The following is a 13927-nucleotide window of genomic DNA, read 5'->3' as shown; positions in this document are numbered from 1 at the left end:
AATGTGATCAAAAATCCAGCACGACAGAGAGTTGCAGCAGTTACTCCAGATAACAGAAAGCGATAGATGACGGTTTCACAAGACGCCAGCTTAAAGTAACAGGGGCAAAACCAGCAGTAATATAGATACAAGGATAGTCAGATTTATAATGAAAGAAGGAAATTCAAAGCAATCTTCCATGCCCGAAACAAACATTTTTAAAGCAATTCAATTTTGAATTCATAATGAACATACATACACAAAAAAAAAGGCCAAACCAACTGTGCTTCTTGCTGAACAAATCTTAATATTCATTGCTGGGAACACACGAACTATTATGGTCTGGGGTTGTTTTTTGGGATTGTTTTTGGTTTGGTGTTTTTGGTTGGTTTTTGTTTTTTGTTTTTGTTTTTTGTTGTGTGTTTGGGTTTTTTTGTACAGAACTTCAGAGATACATAACTGCTGAATAATATTTTCAGCCTGAGATCGGTTTTGATCTATTAAACTTCTAAGTTGCTTACTTCTTACTGGAATTGCCATTAATCCCCAATTTAATAAACAAAACTAGCAACAACATTGCTTGCTTACCCTACAACTCCCCCAAACCTTTCTGTTTTAAACTACAACCTACGCAATGGAACAGGATTATATTTTAGCAATAATACAATTTTATAGTGGAATCCCCTTCAGTTTGAAGCAAACAGCAGCAGTGACTCACTACAAGGCATTTAAAAAAGGGGATTTCCTACTGAAGTAAAACACCAATGAACATTACAGAAAACAAAAATCAGCTAAGATAACAGCAAAGAGGGAGCCCAAGGATCCACTAGGAAGGCAATATGATTACAGAATAAAAGTAATGGCTTTTATTTCAGCTAGAGATGCATGATCCAAACTGGATTTGTTATTCTAAAACCGAAACTAGAAGACACACTAAAATGTGAGCCTTCGCTGTGAAACCCAGCTGAGCCAACGCAAGGCTGCTTTCATCAGTCAGCAGCGGTTTTGTAGTTTTCGCTTCATCCTAGATCCTGGCAGACAGAACTGTCATACACATCGCCTACAATATTGTATCTGACACAGAACTAGGCTTCGGTTTAACTATTGCACAAGACAATAGAGAAACATGTTATCAAGCAGCAAGCCATTACCCAATATCTGGGCTCATTCCATGAGTCAGAGTGGAGCAGTCTACTGCTTTCAGTAAGTATGAAGGTCGTTTTTGCAATTACTGTTTCTAGTAAAGACAAACTCCCACGCACAGTGAAAGTAGGAGGATGGTTACAAACTACGTGGGATGTTTCATATGTAGGCTGTACAAACAGGGGACGCCTTCTGCCTTGAATACAAATGCTAGCAATTAGGATTTTTAGTAACTGGGCGACTGCTCAGCGTGCGAGGTTCTCACAGAGCACTAGTGCACCAGTGTTCGCAGTGGCGTCGTGTTATTGGGGGGAATATCAGCAGGTAGAGGATAAAACCAGGGGTTGTTCTGCCAGTGAACCACAACGCTACCTCACCAAGTCACACCATCTGTCTACTTCCGTCCAGGAGGCGTAAGAAAATTGCACAGCTTAATGTTCCTACTGCACTCGGTCCTCCAACAAAAGATACTACTGCTGACTGAGTATAGTTGTATTTAGGTTTCATCTTTGTGCTGAGTTTAGTGACATAAGTTCTACTTCTTCACTACAGAGAGATGGGAACAGGAGGCAATACCAGAAAGTCAATCTGTCTTCTGCCTCTGCCACCTACCTGCGCTGGTAGCACAAAAACAAAACACCATGAAATTGAGCAACAATTCAAATATCCCACTTTCAAATGCCAGGCATAGAAAGCAAGAGGCAAGCAGGCAGTGCAAATATACGTTAATTAAAAGGAAAGCAATATGAGGAGTATCAAACAGCTTGATTTCTCCACAGCAGCTGCTGTAGGAGAACTGGCCAACCCTTCCACCAACTTGTTTGTGAAATGTTAATGACTATAAAGAGGTCAAACTCACCCCCCTTTGTAAAACTGTTATTCTTTTATAGCAGAGTTCTGTGGATGGCTTTTTACTAGAACAGGTCCTCTGGATTGACTTCTAGATTCAGGTATTAGAGACCCCTTTTTACTCTTCTTGGGCTCAGATGGCCCAATGCTTGCATCTAGAGAAAAGACAGAAACAAAGAAAACTATCAATGGAATCAAGGGCATCAATTAAAGGACTAATCACACAAACCCACAGAAGCAAAGAGGCCTGGGGTGGCTAAGGAAGGGAGGGGGAGAACACCAGAGGCACAAGGCATGCAAGGGAAGGAAAGGCTGTGTGTTTAGACAAAGAAAAAAAAAAAAAAAATCAGTACAGCTGTGCTATGCTGGAAGAGAATCCACAGCATTTTCTTTACGTCTCCGATTCTTCCTTCTGAGTCAGTAAAGGACCAAGCTAAATTTACATTCATTATATTTATACACAGGCAGATAAATATTCTGCTGGGCAAGAAAGAAACAGCAAATCTTTTTCAAATCTCTTTTCAGTCGTCTTTTCCAATCTCTTTTCTTCAAGCAATTTATCTTGCTACATCTCCTCCACTATAGGCTCCTCCCCTGTAGGCCCAGCAATAAAGCTGGTTGAAAATTTTCTAAAATCTGGTCTGTTTGAAAACGATAACTCATTAAAACCACAGCTCTTCTGCAGAAACATACTAATTACGACAGAAGTTTTACTGGGTGCAGATTAATTTTCTGGTGAAAGTGAAAAGGGGACAAATACCGGGCCAAAGGGAAGAGTAGGACATATAACCACTGGCCTCAGATCAATCAATATGCATATGCTTCAGGCACTCTAGCTCAGACAACAGCTAGCCTTTCCTTTGCCACTCTTTACGCACACTGGATAAGTATTTCAGCCCTCTCCCCTTGCAGAGAGGTACACAGAGACCAGCGCTTCTGCTTTCAGGCAAGGCGAGGCACAGGAAGACACTGGAACCTGCTGCCCACCCATGTGCCCCCTTTCCAGCCCCCTACACAGCCAGGTGCTCTGACCTCCTTACCCCAAGCACAAGAAAAGGCAAGTGTCGGGGAGTAACAGCCTCGCTCCAAATTTGTTGCTGCCCTTGCTGCATCTGCGTCTCAACCAGCTGCTGAACCCTGGCAGAGCAGCACCTGGGGACAGCACCCTTCTCACCTCCATCCTTCCTGCAACCCCTGCAGTGGCTCCCTACTACAATTGTGTTAAATCATGCAATCCAGATAGACAACTATTCTTCCCCCTGCCCCCAAGCAAAACAGGCTTTCTTATGTTGGGCTCTGATAACACCCACAGCTTGAATGCCTGCCTGCCAGGCATCATCTCATTTTGCATCCCCAGTTGTCTACCTGCTTCTGAGTGCTCATGCAGCATAGCCTCTGCTTGGTCATTCTCCTCCAGTATACTATTACTGTTTCACTTTTGGAAAGCCACTACAACTGGTTTCAAAACTCAGCTGAAATCAACTAGCCACACATCCAAAACACACTCGATTGCAAGCCATTCTGGGATCAGAGCTCCTGAGGTCTGTTCCCCAGTGGTCCTCTCCTGTGGTGTTCAACCAAATGGCAGAGCTCGTGCCAAGTGAGTGCCTTCTGCCAGCAAAAAGCTCCAGTGTGAGAATTCACATCAAGAGCCATTTGCAACGAGGTGAGCTGCTGGAGACCAGGCTCTTGCTAGTGTAAGAACTTGTTTCAGCCTCTTTTAGCCTGCTCAGTCTCACCTGCTCTGTTCCCCCAGCGTTAGCTGGGATTCATATTCTTCTGACCAGGGCAAAGCAGGCCGAGATGCCAGATGGGTGAAGTTGCAACCAGTGTATAACTGAGGACAGAAAAGAGATCCATTTCTTAAGTAGTGCTGTACAGAAGACTTCAGTTATTCCCAGACTTTACACTTTTCACGAAATGAGAGCAAGCAACAGGAAACAGGTCTTCCACACATCTAGCCAAAATAGTTACTCTACTACCACAAAGTAGGGAAAAAGGTTCCTACAATTAGTAGGTGAAAATCACCAGAAGGTTCTCAAAAATGAACTCTTTGATAGCGAGATGTTGATTAAAGTTTTCTAAATACTCGTTTTTGAACAGAAAAAAAATTTTTATTTGTTTGGGTTTTTTTCCCCTACCATTTTTTCTTCAGAACAGCAAACCTTTACCAGACAGGACAATGAGCGATGTACTGAGTCCATCTAAATCATGTCAGCTGCAGCTGATTCTCATAATTTCTATTTCTGGATGTTTCACTCTGAAGTGAATCTAAATGTATTTATTTTAAAAAGTGAAAATTTATTTCTAAGTAATACTATATGTATACACACACACACAGTAAAATGTGTAACACTTGAATGGACTAAGGAAAATTCAACAGGAGAGAGTATATCTGTATAGCTCATTTTTATCAAGTTTCTGGGAAGCAATGAATTCCTATTCATGCCATTCATCAGGCTGCCTCTCAGAAAAAGCTTATAATCAAACCAGCAAACTGAACTGACTGAATACCAGGTACACATTCACTAGGAGGAGCATGAGTGTGTGCATTTGTTTAACATCTAAATATAAAATATACTATTCACTATAGAAATCAATATAATTTTGCCCCTTGCATTTTTAGTTCAGTTACACTAATTACCCCAGTGATGAGATATTGATTCAAGTGTTAAAAAGGAATTCTGCTATTCTTCAATTCCCCTATTGTGCTATTTTTCTCATGCCCTCAATTTAGCATCACCAGTAGGTATTTAAAAGACATTTTTAGTGTACTTAAAATGTAAAACAAATAACTTGAGGGATCAACCCTTTAACAGGTTGACATTCATTTTTTCAGCATTTGCAGCAGTTTTCAGAGCTGTACTGAAGGCAATATGTAAGTTATCCTCAAAGCACAGCAAAAAAAAAGAAAATTCATTATGAAAGATACTTCCTTCACAGAAAATGTTAGCATTTATCAAGGAGATAATACGTAAAAATAATCTCAGTGAGACCATTTCATGTAGGCCTTGAATAAATTACATCACTGTGGTTTTTGTTGGTATTAACTATGAGCCAGATACTGAGTTTTATGTCAGCCAACTCAAATGCGTTTTACATAATGAAGCTAAGTCTTGTTATGCCAAAGGAGAGGCCAACACATTGTGAAGAAAAAAAAATACCACAAAACTTGGTACCAAATTACCCAGAAATAACAGTAGAGAGCAGAAAAATGCGCTCTATATAAAAAGAAAAGCAAATGAAGCAGAAATTCGGAAGGCATGTTCAGTGAAACTACACTATTTCTCTTATTATTTTATAAGCACAATTACTCTTATTCTTTACTAACAGTTATTTTTTATTTTAAAGAAGGACTTATAATAGATATTCTCTTGTATGCAGGTATGCCACATGCACACAGACTCTGTTTCTGAGGTGCAATACACTTGGCTCAGCACAACATTTGTTTTCTCAAATATTAGCCTGCAAAAGAAACAACAAGTGGTTTTAGCACTCAACTTGTTCTCTCCGCTGCCCAGATTTGCCTCATCAGCTGTGCGCACTTGGATTTTGAGCACCTTTGGAAATGGTCTCCTCCAGCCCTCTTCTCCTACCTTGCATCTGTCCTGCATCTACAGTGTGGTCCTGAATCCACTGAACTGAAAAGTTCTCTATTACCCTCGTTGGAGCAGAAACAAGCATCTAACTGTTATTGTTCATATCACTCACATGCCCTGCAGAAGAAAAGGGTGACTTTCAACCTACGGCTTCCTTATGGATTTAAGACTACTGCTAGTCCTCAAAATCCAAGAAAAACTTCAGTGGCACATAGCCAGTGAAGATGAAACCGTGATAGTTGTTATTTTTAAAGCTGCTGAGTTACTAGATTTCATAGCAAAGAAATTAAAAGGAAGTTACTCTTCCTTGGTGCAGTAGAAAACAAGGAAACAAAGTTGAAGCAGCATGCCAGAGTGCTTTGACCAGTCAAATGTGTCTTCCTCTACACTTGTTTTTGGTGCTGGCCTGTATTGTGTTTAATGTTTCAAGGAAAATATAAGCTTCAGCATCAGTTATAAGTCCACAGGACCCTTATTTCAGATGCATTACCTCTATCACTCTTTGCTGAGAATATGTCATTAGAAGACCACTCTAATTTGAAATCTTGTTGAATTAGTAGCTGGGTCTGCATTGCGAAGTTGCTTCAAATGACTTTATCCTTTCACCTTAGGGGGGGAAAGGAAAAAAAATCTGTGTCAAAAATCAAAAGCCAAGAGGCTGTTTACAGAGTTTCCACTTTAACTCCTCTTTGTGAAAGGTCAGTTAAAGGTTTTGGTACTTTTTTTTTTGTTCCAGGGAGCAGGACTGGGCAGTCTGATTGTATAACCAAAGAATTCAGTAAGAACAGTAATTATTTTCAGCTGTTCTATAAAGAGTACTGTATATGCTATCAGTCTAAAATCCAGGGAAACAGTTAATCTAATTAAAATCTTAGCACTCTAACTAAAACACAAGTTATTATTACTAGTCCACTTAGACTTATGGTTAATAATACAGTTAAGATTTACAGGTAAGATTGATAAGTGGGAGGCGTTCATCACTGGTGTTGGGAGTCCCTCGGGGTTATATTTATGTTTTCTTAACACAGACAGCTCTCTCCAACTCAGCTACCAGTTTTAGTTTCAAATTACAACACAATCCACCCCAGCTCCAACTAACATAAAGGATTTGTTAAGTGATTACATCTAGGTTCTCAGGTATTTAAATAAAGTTTTTACAGAGCAAAGCTCAGATACGTCAGGAATAAACAATTGCCTAGCTATTAAACAACATCCATAGCAAAAGCTAGCTAAAGGCCAGACAAGCCCTGAGACACTCCATTGTCAGGCCAGTACAACACCTATAGCCTTTCACTACTTACAGCAAAAGTCCTATTTATCAGGCTACAGAGTCTCCATCCAAACTGCCTCTGCAGCAACAGCAAAATGTTTCTTACAAGGCAATGTATCCAGCACACTCATGGAGTATGCTAACCTGCTAAGTTTGTTGGAAGGCCCAAGTACAAGATCAGACAATTCAGGAGGGGAGCAAATCGCTAGATGCCTGTACAGATGTTGCCAGTGCAGAGTTAGAGCATAAATTATTCCAAGAGACAACAGTAGAGAATATCAACAACAATTAAATTAGTTAAGATTAGGACAAATAGTCTAATTTTCTTTGCTTGTAATGTATAAAGAAATGGAATTTCTATAGCAATGAAAATCCTAAGAATTGCTAGATTTCTGCTTAGCTGATTTGATTAACTACTTATTCAAATAATTTGCTTTATCAGTTCTGAAATCTCAATTTTAAACCTGAAGATTTAGCTCATAAAGTTGTAATACCAGAAACTGCATTGAAGGAAAAATCCAACAGTTGCCATAAAGTCTGACAACAAAAGCATTATCTTTTAGTTCTCTGCTGTCCTTAGTTGCCAAATTGCATCTTTGATGTTGTGTATTTCATCCTGCCTACTAACTACAAGTTACAAAGACAATCCTGAAAAACCATAGATGGGTGTAGGAGTTGAACCATATCCCATGTGGAGTATTTGGGCAACTTTTTGCCCAACAAGCCTTCCAGTTTATGTCTTCCTCAAAAATGAGTTACAGACGATTCTGTGAAACATCCCACAAGGTGTCACTAGAGATGCATCAGCCAAAATCCTCCTCAAACACCCTCCCCTATCTTTGCTTCCCCTTCCTATGAAGCATGTTACAGACAGCTTTGAAAACATGAAAAAGGAGTTTGTCTGAGCAGAAGCGTGCTTGTGCAGTGCTGTCCTTTTAAGTTGTGGCCTATTAAGCAGCTAAGGCAATAATTTGAACAGTGAATGAACCAAGCACATACAGATCAATGGGAAATGCAAGTCAACTTTAGGCATCACCGTTTAATGAACTACCTCAAGAAATTTGCGATGGCTTCTAAAGTTTTACATAGTGGGAGTCAGCAGAAGATGCGCTGCCCCCCTTTTCAGACTCCTAATATAGAAATAGGAACAAAAATCAATCATCAGCTCTGCCTCAGTTTCACGCTAATACCAGGAAAGATGTTTTGTCTCATTGTACTTTATTTTCATAATTCACAGTTTTATACCCATCTTTTACCAATCATACCTGTCCCTGAAAGCTACACAGATGTTTTGCAAATATCTGTTATCATCAGATATGATGGCATGCTAGTATACTCATTTACAGTTATGGCTTAAGGCCCTTTCTATTCAACACTGTATGAACTCAAAACTACTGTGTTGGATAAAAAAATTATTCCCCCTTCCACCTCCCCCCATATTTCCCTTTCTTGAAAAAAATCACATCTCATTTGAGATAAGGGTTAATTAACATTTGAAAACCATCTTTGACCCACAGTTCTCAAGTAGAAATTACATTTCAGTGCCTAATTTTTCCTATTCTCTGAGAAATCAGTATGATTTACAGCCTTAGTAGATGACATATTTAGTCACAGATGAACACTGCAGAGGCATATCACTGACCTAGCACTCACCTGCTCCAAAGAGACTCCAGTACACCAGGTGTAATGACTTGCATTGCTTATTGCCTAGCAGCCAGTGCACTGTAGTTAATTGCTGCAGAAATTAGTCAGCTTCCACAGAACGCCACACATGATGCAAGCAGCCAAGTCCTACATGCCCATGCTGTGATCCATAGGGCTGACCTAAGCTGATTAAGTTTTAGCTGTTAGGGACTGTCCCTTATTTCTTCAATAGAATCCCTTCAATGATCACTTCCCCCTTACTTTATTCTTCACGAGAAGCAGGAAGGACGAGACAATCCATCAAATTTTTGCAAAGCAATAGCAGGCAATGTAACTGCTAGTGAACCTTGTCCTCACTACACAATCCAGCCCGGACAAAGAGACTCTTAAACAAGAATGAAACCACATAGGGGGTTTTCAGCCATTTTGTCATCGCAAAACCGCACTAAATTGCACACCTAAAATAAGAATTAGAGCTGCGGATTCATGCTTCAGGCTTAAGTCTGCTAAAAAGTTGTATTCTGCCCTAAGAGATCCTGAAATAAAAGACTGTGCTGGGAAAACATCTCTAAAAGGTCATATCTGAACAGCCAATTTTGCCCTCTAAAGGGACTCATACAGCTTATGGCAATGGTTCGGCAAGTATTTTATGCAAGGAAGAGCTTGAAAAAACACAAGTTAAGGTCCTCGTGGCATGTCTAACTAGATGTTTCTGGGTAGAAAAAAACTTACCAAAGCTTCCCAAAAACATCATGCTCAGCAATAAAGACTGGGGGGAGTGTGCCAGAGGGAAGCAATCAAGCAGCTGTGTGGGTGCTTAGCTGCTGGCCACCCACAAAACACTGACAACCATATGATAGAACTGGAAGGCCTTCATGCTGCCTTTATGCTTAGGACAACAATTGAATAAAATATTGGGAGAAAAGCTAGAAAGAGGACACTCCCAGAGCTTCCCATGACTATTTTTGAGACTGAAGAGACTTTCCAAATAGGAGCAAAGAGTTCAGACCAGCTGAGAAAAGACTTCTGAGCACTCCTGCAGGGAGGCTGCTCGCTCTCTATGGGCGGTTCCACTCCAAGAAACAGCCATGCTGGCTGACACCAAGTCCCATGTGTATGATCAAAGGAAAAAAAGAATTAAAAAAAAAAAAAAATCTACATTTATGCATAGTCTTTAAAATCAAATAACTTTAAATGCCATTAGAAATTTTACATAGAAAGGATTTCTGCTGCTAACTAAAATCGAAAAAAAAAATAAAATTTAAAATGTCTCCACTTAAATTGGGAAGATAGCTGTAACTAGCTTAAACATGGGAAATATGAGGGCTTTGTGTACCATCTTTCTTATGGACCAAATACTGGCTTTATGGCACAAAAAGTTTAGGATATAGAATATATACACACACACATCAATACAATACAGAAACTATTTAATAAAAACTATAGCACATATATCATATTGGGTCTATTCACCCAGTATACAGTTAATACAAAATGTAAGTATGGTCTCAGGTGGAGGTAAAATGTTTTATCTGATTGATTTGTACTTTATCCCATGATAGCAGTAGTAACAGCCTATTAACATGTCCAGATACAATCCCCAAGAGGCAGTCATTTTACATTTCCTAGAATGAACAACTAAGTTATTCTGCATGGATGAGTAAAAATAAGACTATTTAGCATAAGGCTTCATGTATTTTATCCAGAGGCAGTTTCTCAATAGCTCAGGGTCTCCTGTCAGACGTAAACGAACCAGATACCAACAACTGCAGGACAGCTTCTAGGAACAAAAGCTCCAGAATCATTTGTGATCTCTAAAATGTATCAAAAAACCAGGAAGTAATAAGATGGCTACTGCAAAAGCAATGGAAACAAAATGGCATTGCCCATAATCATTGACTGGACCAAGCAACTCTGACAAACTGAAATATCATTGCTTTCCAAGAATATCCAACCCAAATTGTCCCAAGACAAACTAGTAGGACTAAAGCTTCCTTTACTGCTGGCTGTGTTTTGGATTCTCTTTGTAGCTGATGAATGAATTAACAGCGTTCTTGATATTTTTCTCTTTAACCTCAAAACTGTGTAAGTTTACTTTGGAGAGGAAAATACCACATGCTAAAAAAAGTAACATTTCCTAAATATATTCCTTAAAAAAACAAACAAACAAAAGCAGTGTTTGCCTTGTTTTTCATGTTATTATCAACTATTCCCATTCAAAATAGGTGATTACTGTAAACTCAGCAAGTACCTTTGCCTCTTTAGATCACTTTGCAAACAAACAAAACAAGCCACTTCTGTGGCTATGTCCTTCTGTGCTTCTCCCTCCTGATCAATAAAGTGGTTTTATTCTACTTCAGACTTTATAAACATGCATCAACAACTCTTTGAAGAACTTTATCAATTCATGATCATGGTGCAAATTATGACAAAGACTTCCCACTTTTTCTCATGGTTTGCGTTACTTTGGATAGCCAGGATTCTTATCCTCCATTTACACTCTTAACAGGTTCAAATAATAATTTGTTCATTTGCCCTAGTATTTTTGGAGCTTTAACTTATATCACTATAGCAAGACTTGTATTTTACAATTTGTTTCCCTACACAAGGGTATTTTTTGATTTTTTAACTTTAATAGCAATGTTCCCCCACCCCCTTTGAGATTTTAGAGGCTTTTTTTGTACATAACATGTTTTAGTGAATATCTGTGGAGACTGTAATAAAAAGCCACTTTTTGAGAACCTCTACATTTGTAAGTTCACCATTTCAGAACTAAGATTTCTCCTGATTGTTAATAAATAACTCTTTATCCCCCCCCCCCCCCCCCGCCATTTCCCCTTTGGCTTCCCCCCAGGATATCACCAGATTTGGGAAGCAGTATGTCTACAGCTATGGGCCTTTTACTGCACTCCAGGGAGTCTGGAAATTAATTGTCTGAAGGATTTAAGAGAGCCTTGATCTCTATTTTTTTGTAGGTCCATTCACTAATTTATGTTTCAAGTGCTCAATTTCAAAAACAAGACAGACAGAAAGTGTGGTATTTGTTTGTTTTCAAAACCAGAAGTTTTCCAAAGCAAAGAGGATGACTTTCAGATGTTCCTCTCAGAAAGGAAAACTTAAAACATCTCAGGTAAGACTTGGGAAAAAACAAACAAACAAACAAAACCAATTTCTATTGGATTGTTTATACCGTTTATCCTTAGTCACTCATCAGCTCTAACTCCTTAGCTCAGGTTTTTGTCCTCCCACTGTTTAAGGCCATGGCTAAGCCCAAAGGACCTCATACTGCACCCTCCCTCGTATTGGAGGGGACCCATTCCCTTTCCTGCCAGTGACATCCTCTTTCTGCAGGGAAAAACATCATTATAAAGTTCCATGAGTGGATTTAGATGTTTAAGCTGACAAAACCAGAAAAGTGTAGGTTTTCAACTTCAGTATCCTCCAAAATACATCATGGCTATAGTAGCCTTGTTAGCAGTATCACAGAAAATAACACAGAAACCCCAAAGATGAAAATAAGGAAATCCTTTAAGAAATTCCTTGTCACACGTAGCTCTCACTGGGAACTGAAATAAGAGACCCAGTCTTTATTAGCACTATTAGAGAAAAAGAGCTGTGTAACCAATGCATTTCAAAGCACCATCGCACAAAGAAAAAAAAAATCCAACACCTGTCTCCATGTTTCTTCCTAATACTAATTCAAGGGAGAGAAGAGCTCTATCAAACTCTTACCAAATCCTATCATCAAATATATGCTTTCAAAAGCCTGTTATCCTACAGGATAACAATTCTCTTAGGAGTAAGGTGACTGGAAGAGTAAGCCCAAGATGGCTTTTCATGTGCAGCAACGGTGCCATCTACAGCCTGAGCGAGGCCACAACAAAATCGTAGAGTTGCAGAAGGCAAAAAGATTTTTCAGACGTTTTTGCCATAAATCTGCTCTTCAAAATTCGAGCCTGACTGAGGAGGCAGCTTTAATATGATATTTAGTAGGATATATTTTTATACTTTACCCATGGAGATGTTATCTATTTGATGCTATCTATTTTCTAGCTATTTGTTCTCAGATTGCATGGTCTTTAAGACCCTTCAGCTATGGACCAAACCTAATAATAGCTAAGTTGGGTGCTTAAGAGATGTGCCTATGGAAACCATATGTTAGAGGCAAGAGGCGAGAAGCAGAAGAACATTACATTTCTGTTGTCACGCACACACAAGACACTACACAGAACGTATTTTACAGACTCCCAGAAGAAAATTACTGGACCTTTTTATATGCCATAGTTCAGCTGTCATCTGTACAATCAAGACGGACATCCACGCATGGTATTTGAAGCAAAAAAAAAAAACCAAAAACCAACTATCCCAGTGCAGCTGGCACATCATTGAAGCCTTAACTTCCTAGAAATTAAAAATATGTAAAGCCAAAGAAATAGAATATGTAAATAGAAATATGTCAATAAGTAGCATTAGAAATAGAATATCAATGGAAATATATAAAGTCAAATTCAGAAATAACAATATATACTACACGCAAGCTACCAGGAAGAAAGCATTAATAAGCACCTGGAAGCTTGAGCTGATACAAGTTACATTTTCTTCATGTACTCAGTGGGCCAGATGGAAAGGCAGAAAACATCTCTTGTTTATGCCAACGATGTCAAGTGGAGCTGATCTATTTTACCACAGGGGCCTTAACAACTCTGCCAGTGCTGCCTGGCTCAGCCCACATCATGCATTGCTGCACATCTCTCCACACTGCCCCATCTCACCACCTTCACTGTCATTACAGCTGCACCCAGGCCTGATGCCAAGTGTCTGCCCGACAGCTGCATGCACGCCTCTTCATGGATCTCCAGCCCACCTAATATATGCAAACCTTTTGTTAGGCAAGTGCAGGTGTCTCAATAACTGCAAGTTTTCTTACCATAGCCAAGCCAAACATAAACAGTAGGCCAGGTCTTCCCAAGGGTGCAGACAGCCTGAAATAAGGACTGGAAATGCAGTTCATACATCTGATAGTCAGCCTTGATGGAATACAAATTCTAAAACACAGGACTGCTTCACTTCCTCATCAAAATTCATTGCCTGGTTATTCTAATCTGCATAAAAGGGATATAAAAGAGATAAGGGGGTCAGAGGGAACTCAAGGAATTGCTTCAGGGAAAGCAACAACAAAAAAAAAGGACAGAGACTAAGTGGAAAACAAACTGATGAGGCAAGAAAAAGAAAAGGAGTAAGGCAGAAGGTAGAAGTCAAATTGTGACTTCCTACTAAACAAAGTTGATCATTAGGAAAGAGTGATCTTAAGCAACAGATAACTGCAGAGTTCAACGACTCTGAAAGCACAAGGTTCCCAGGGATGTCACTGGAATATCAAAAAGCAGAATACAGAAAGAAGTAGCCCTCATACAAATTGAGAACTAGAATTCAGCCTCTTCAC

General features: G+C 39.4%; 1 protein-coding gene across 1 annotated transcript in view; it reads right to left on the bottom strand.

Moving 5' to 3' along the window:
- Positions 1 to 2027: 2027 nt before the first annotated feature.
- The window catches only part of QRFPR (pyroglutamylated RFamide peptide receptor), a 36847-nt gene continuing 24947 nt past the window's right edge, over positions 2028 to 13927 (bottom strand). Inside the window, exon 7 of the transcript XR_015700075.1 lies at positions 2028 to 2126. The gene's annotated coding sequence lies outside the window, so the exon portion shown is untranslated. The remainder of the gene's footprint in view (positions 2127 to 13927) is intronic.

The sequence above is a fragment of the Nipponia nippon genome, unplaced genomic scaffold, assembly GCF_047370975.1.
Source record: "Nipponia nippon isolate SJK-2023a ecotype South Korea unplaced genomic scaffold, ASM4737097v1 scaffold_6, whole genome shotgun sequence".
Lineage (NCBI taxonomy): Eukaryota > Metazoa > Chordata > Aves > Pelecaniformes > Threskiornithidae > Nipponia > Nipponia nippon.
The sequence above is the reverse complement of the archived record's forward strand: the minus strand, read 5'-3'. Positions and strand labels throughout refer to the sequence as shown.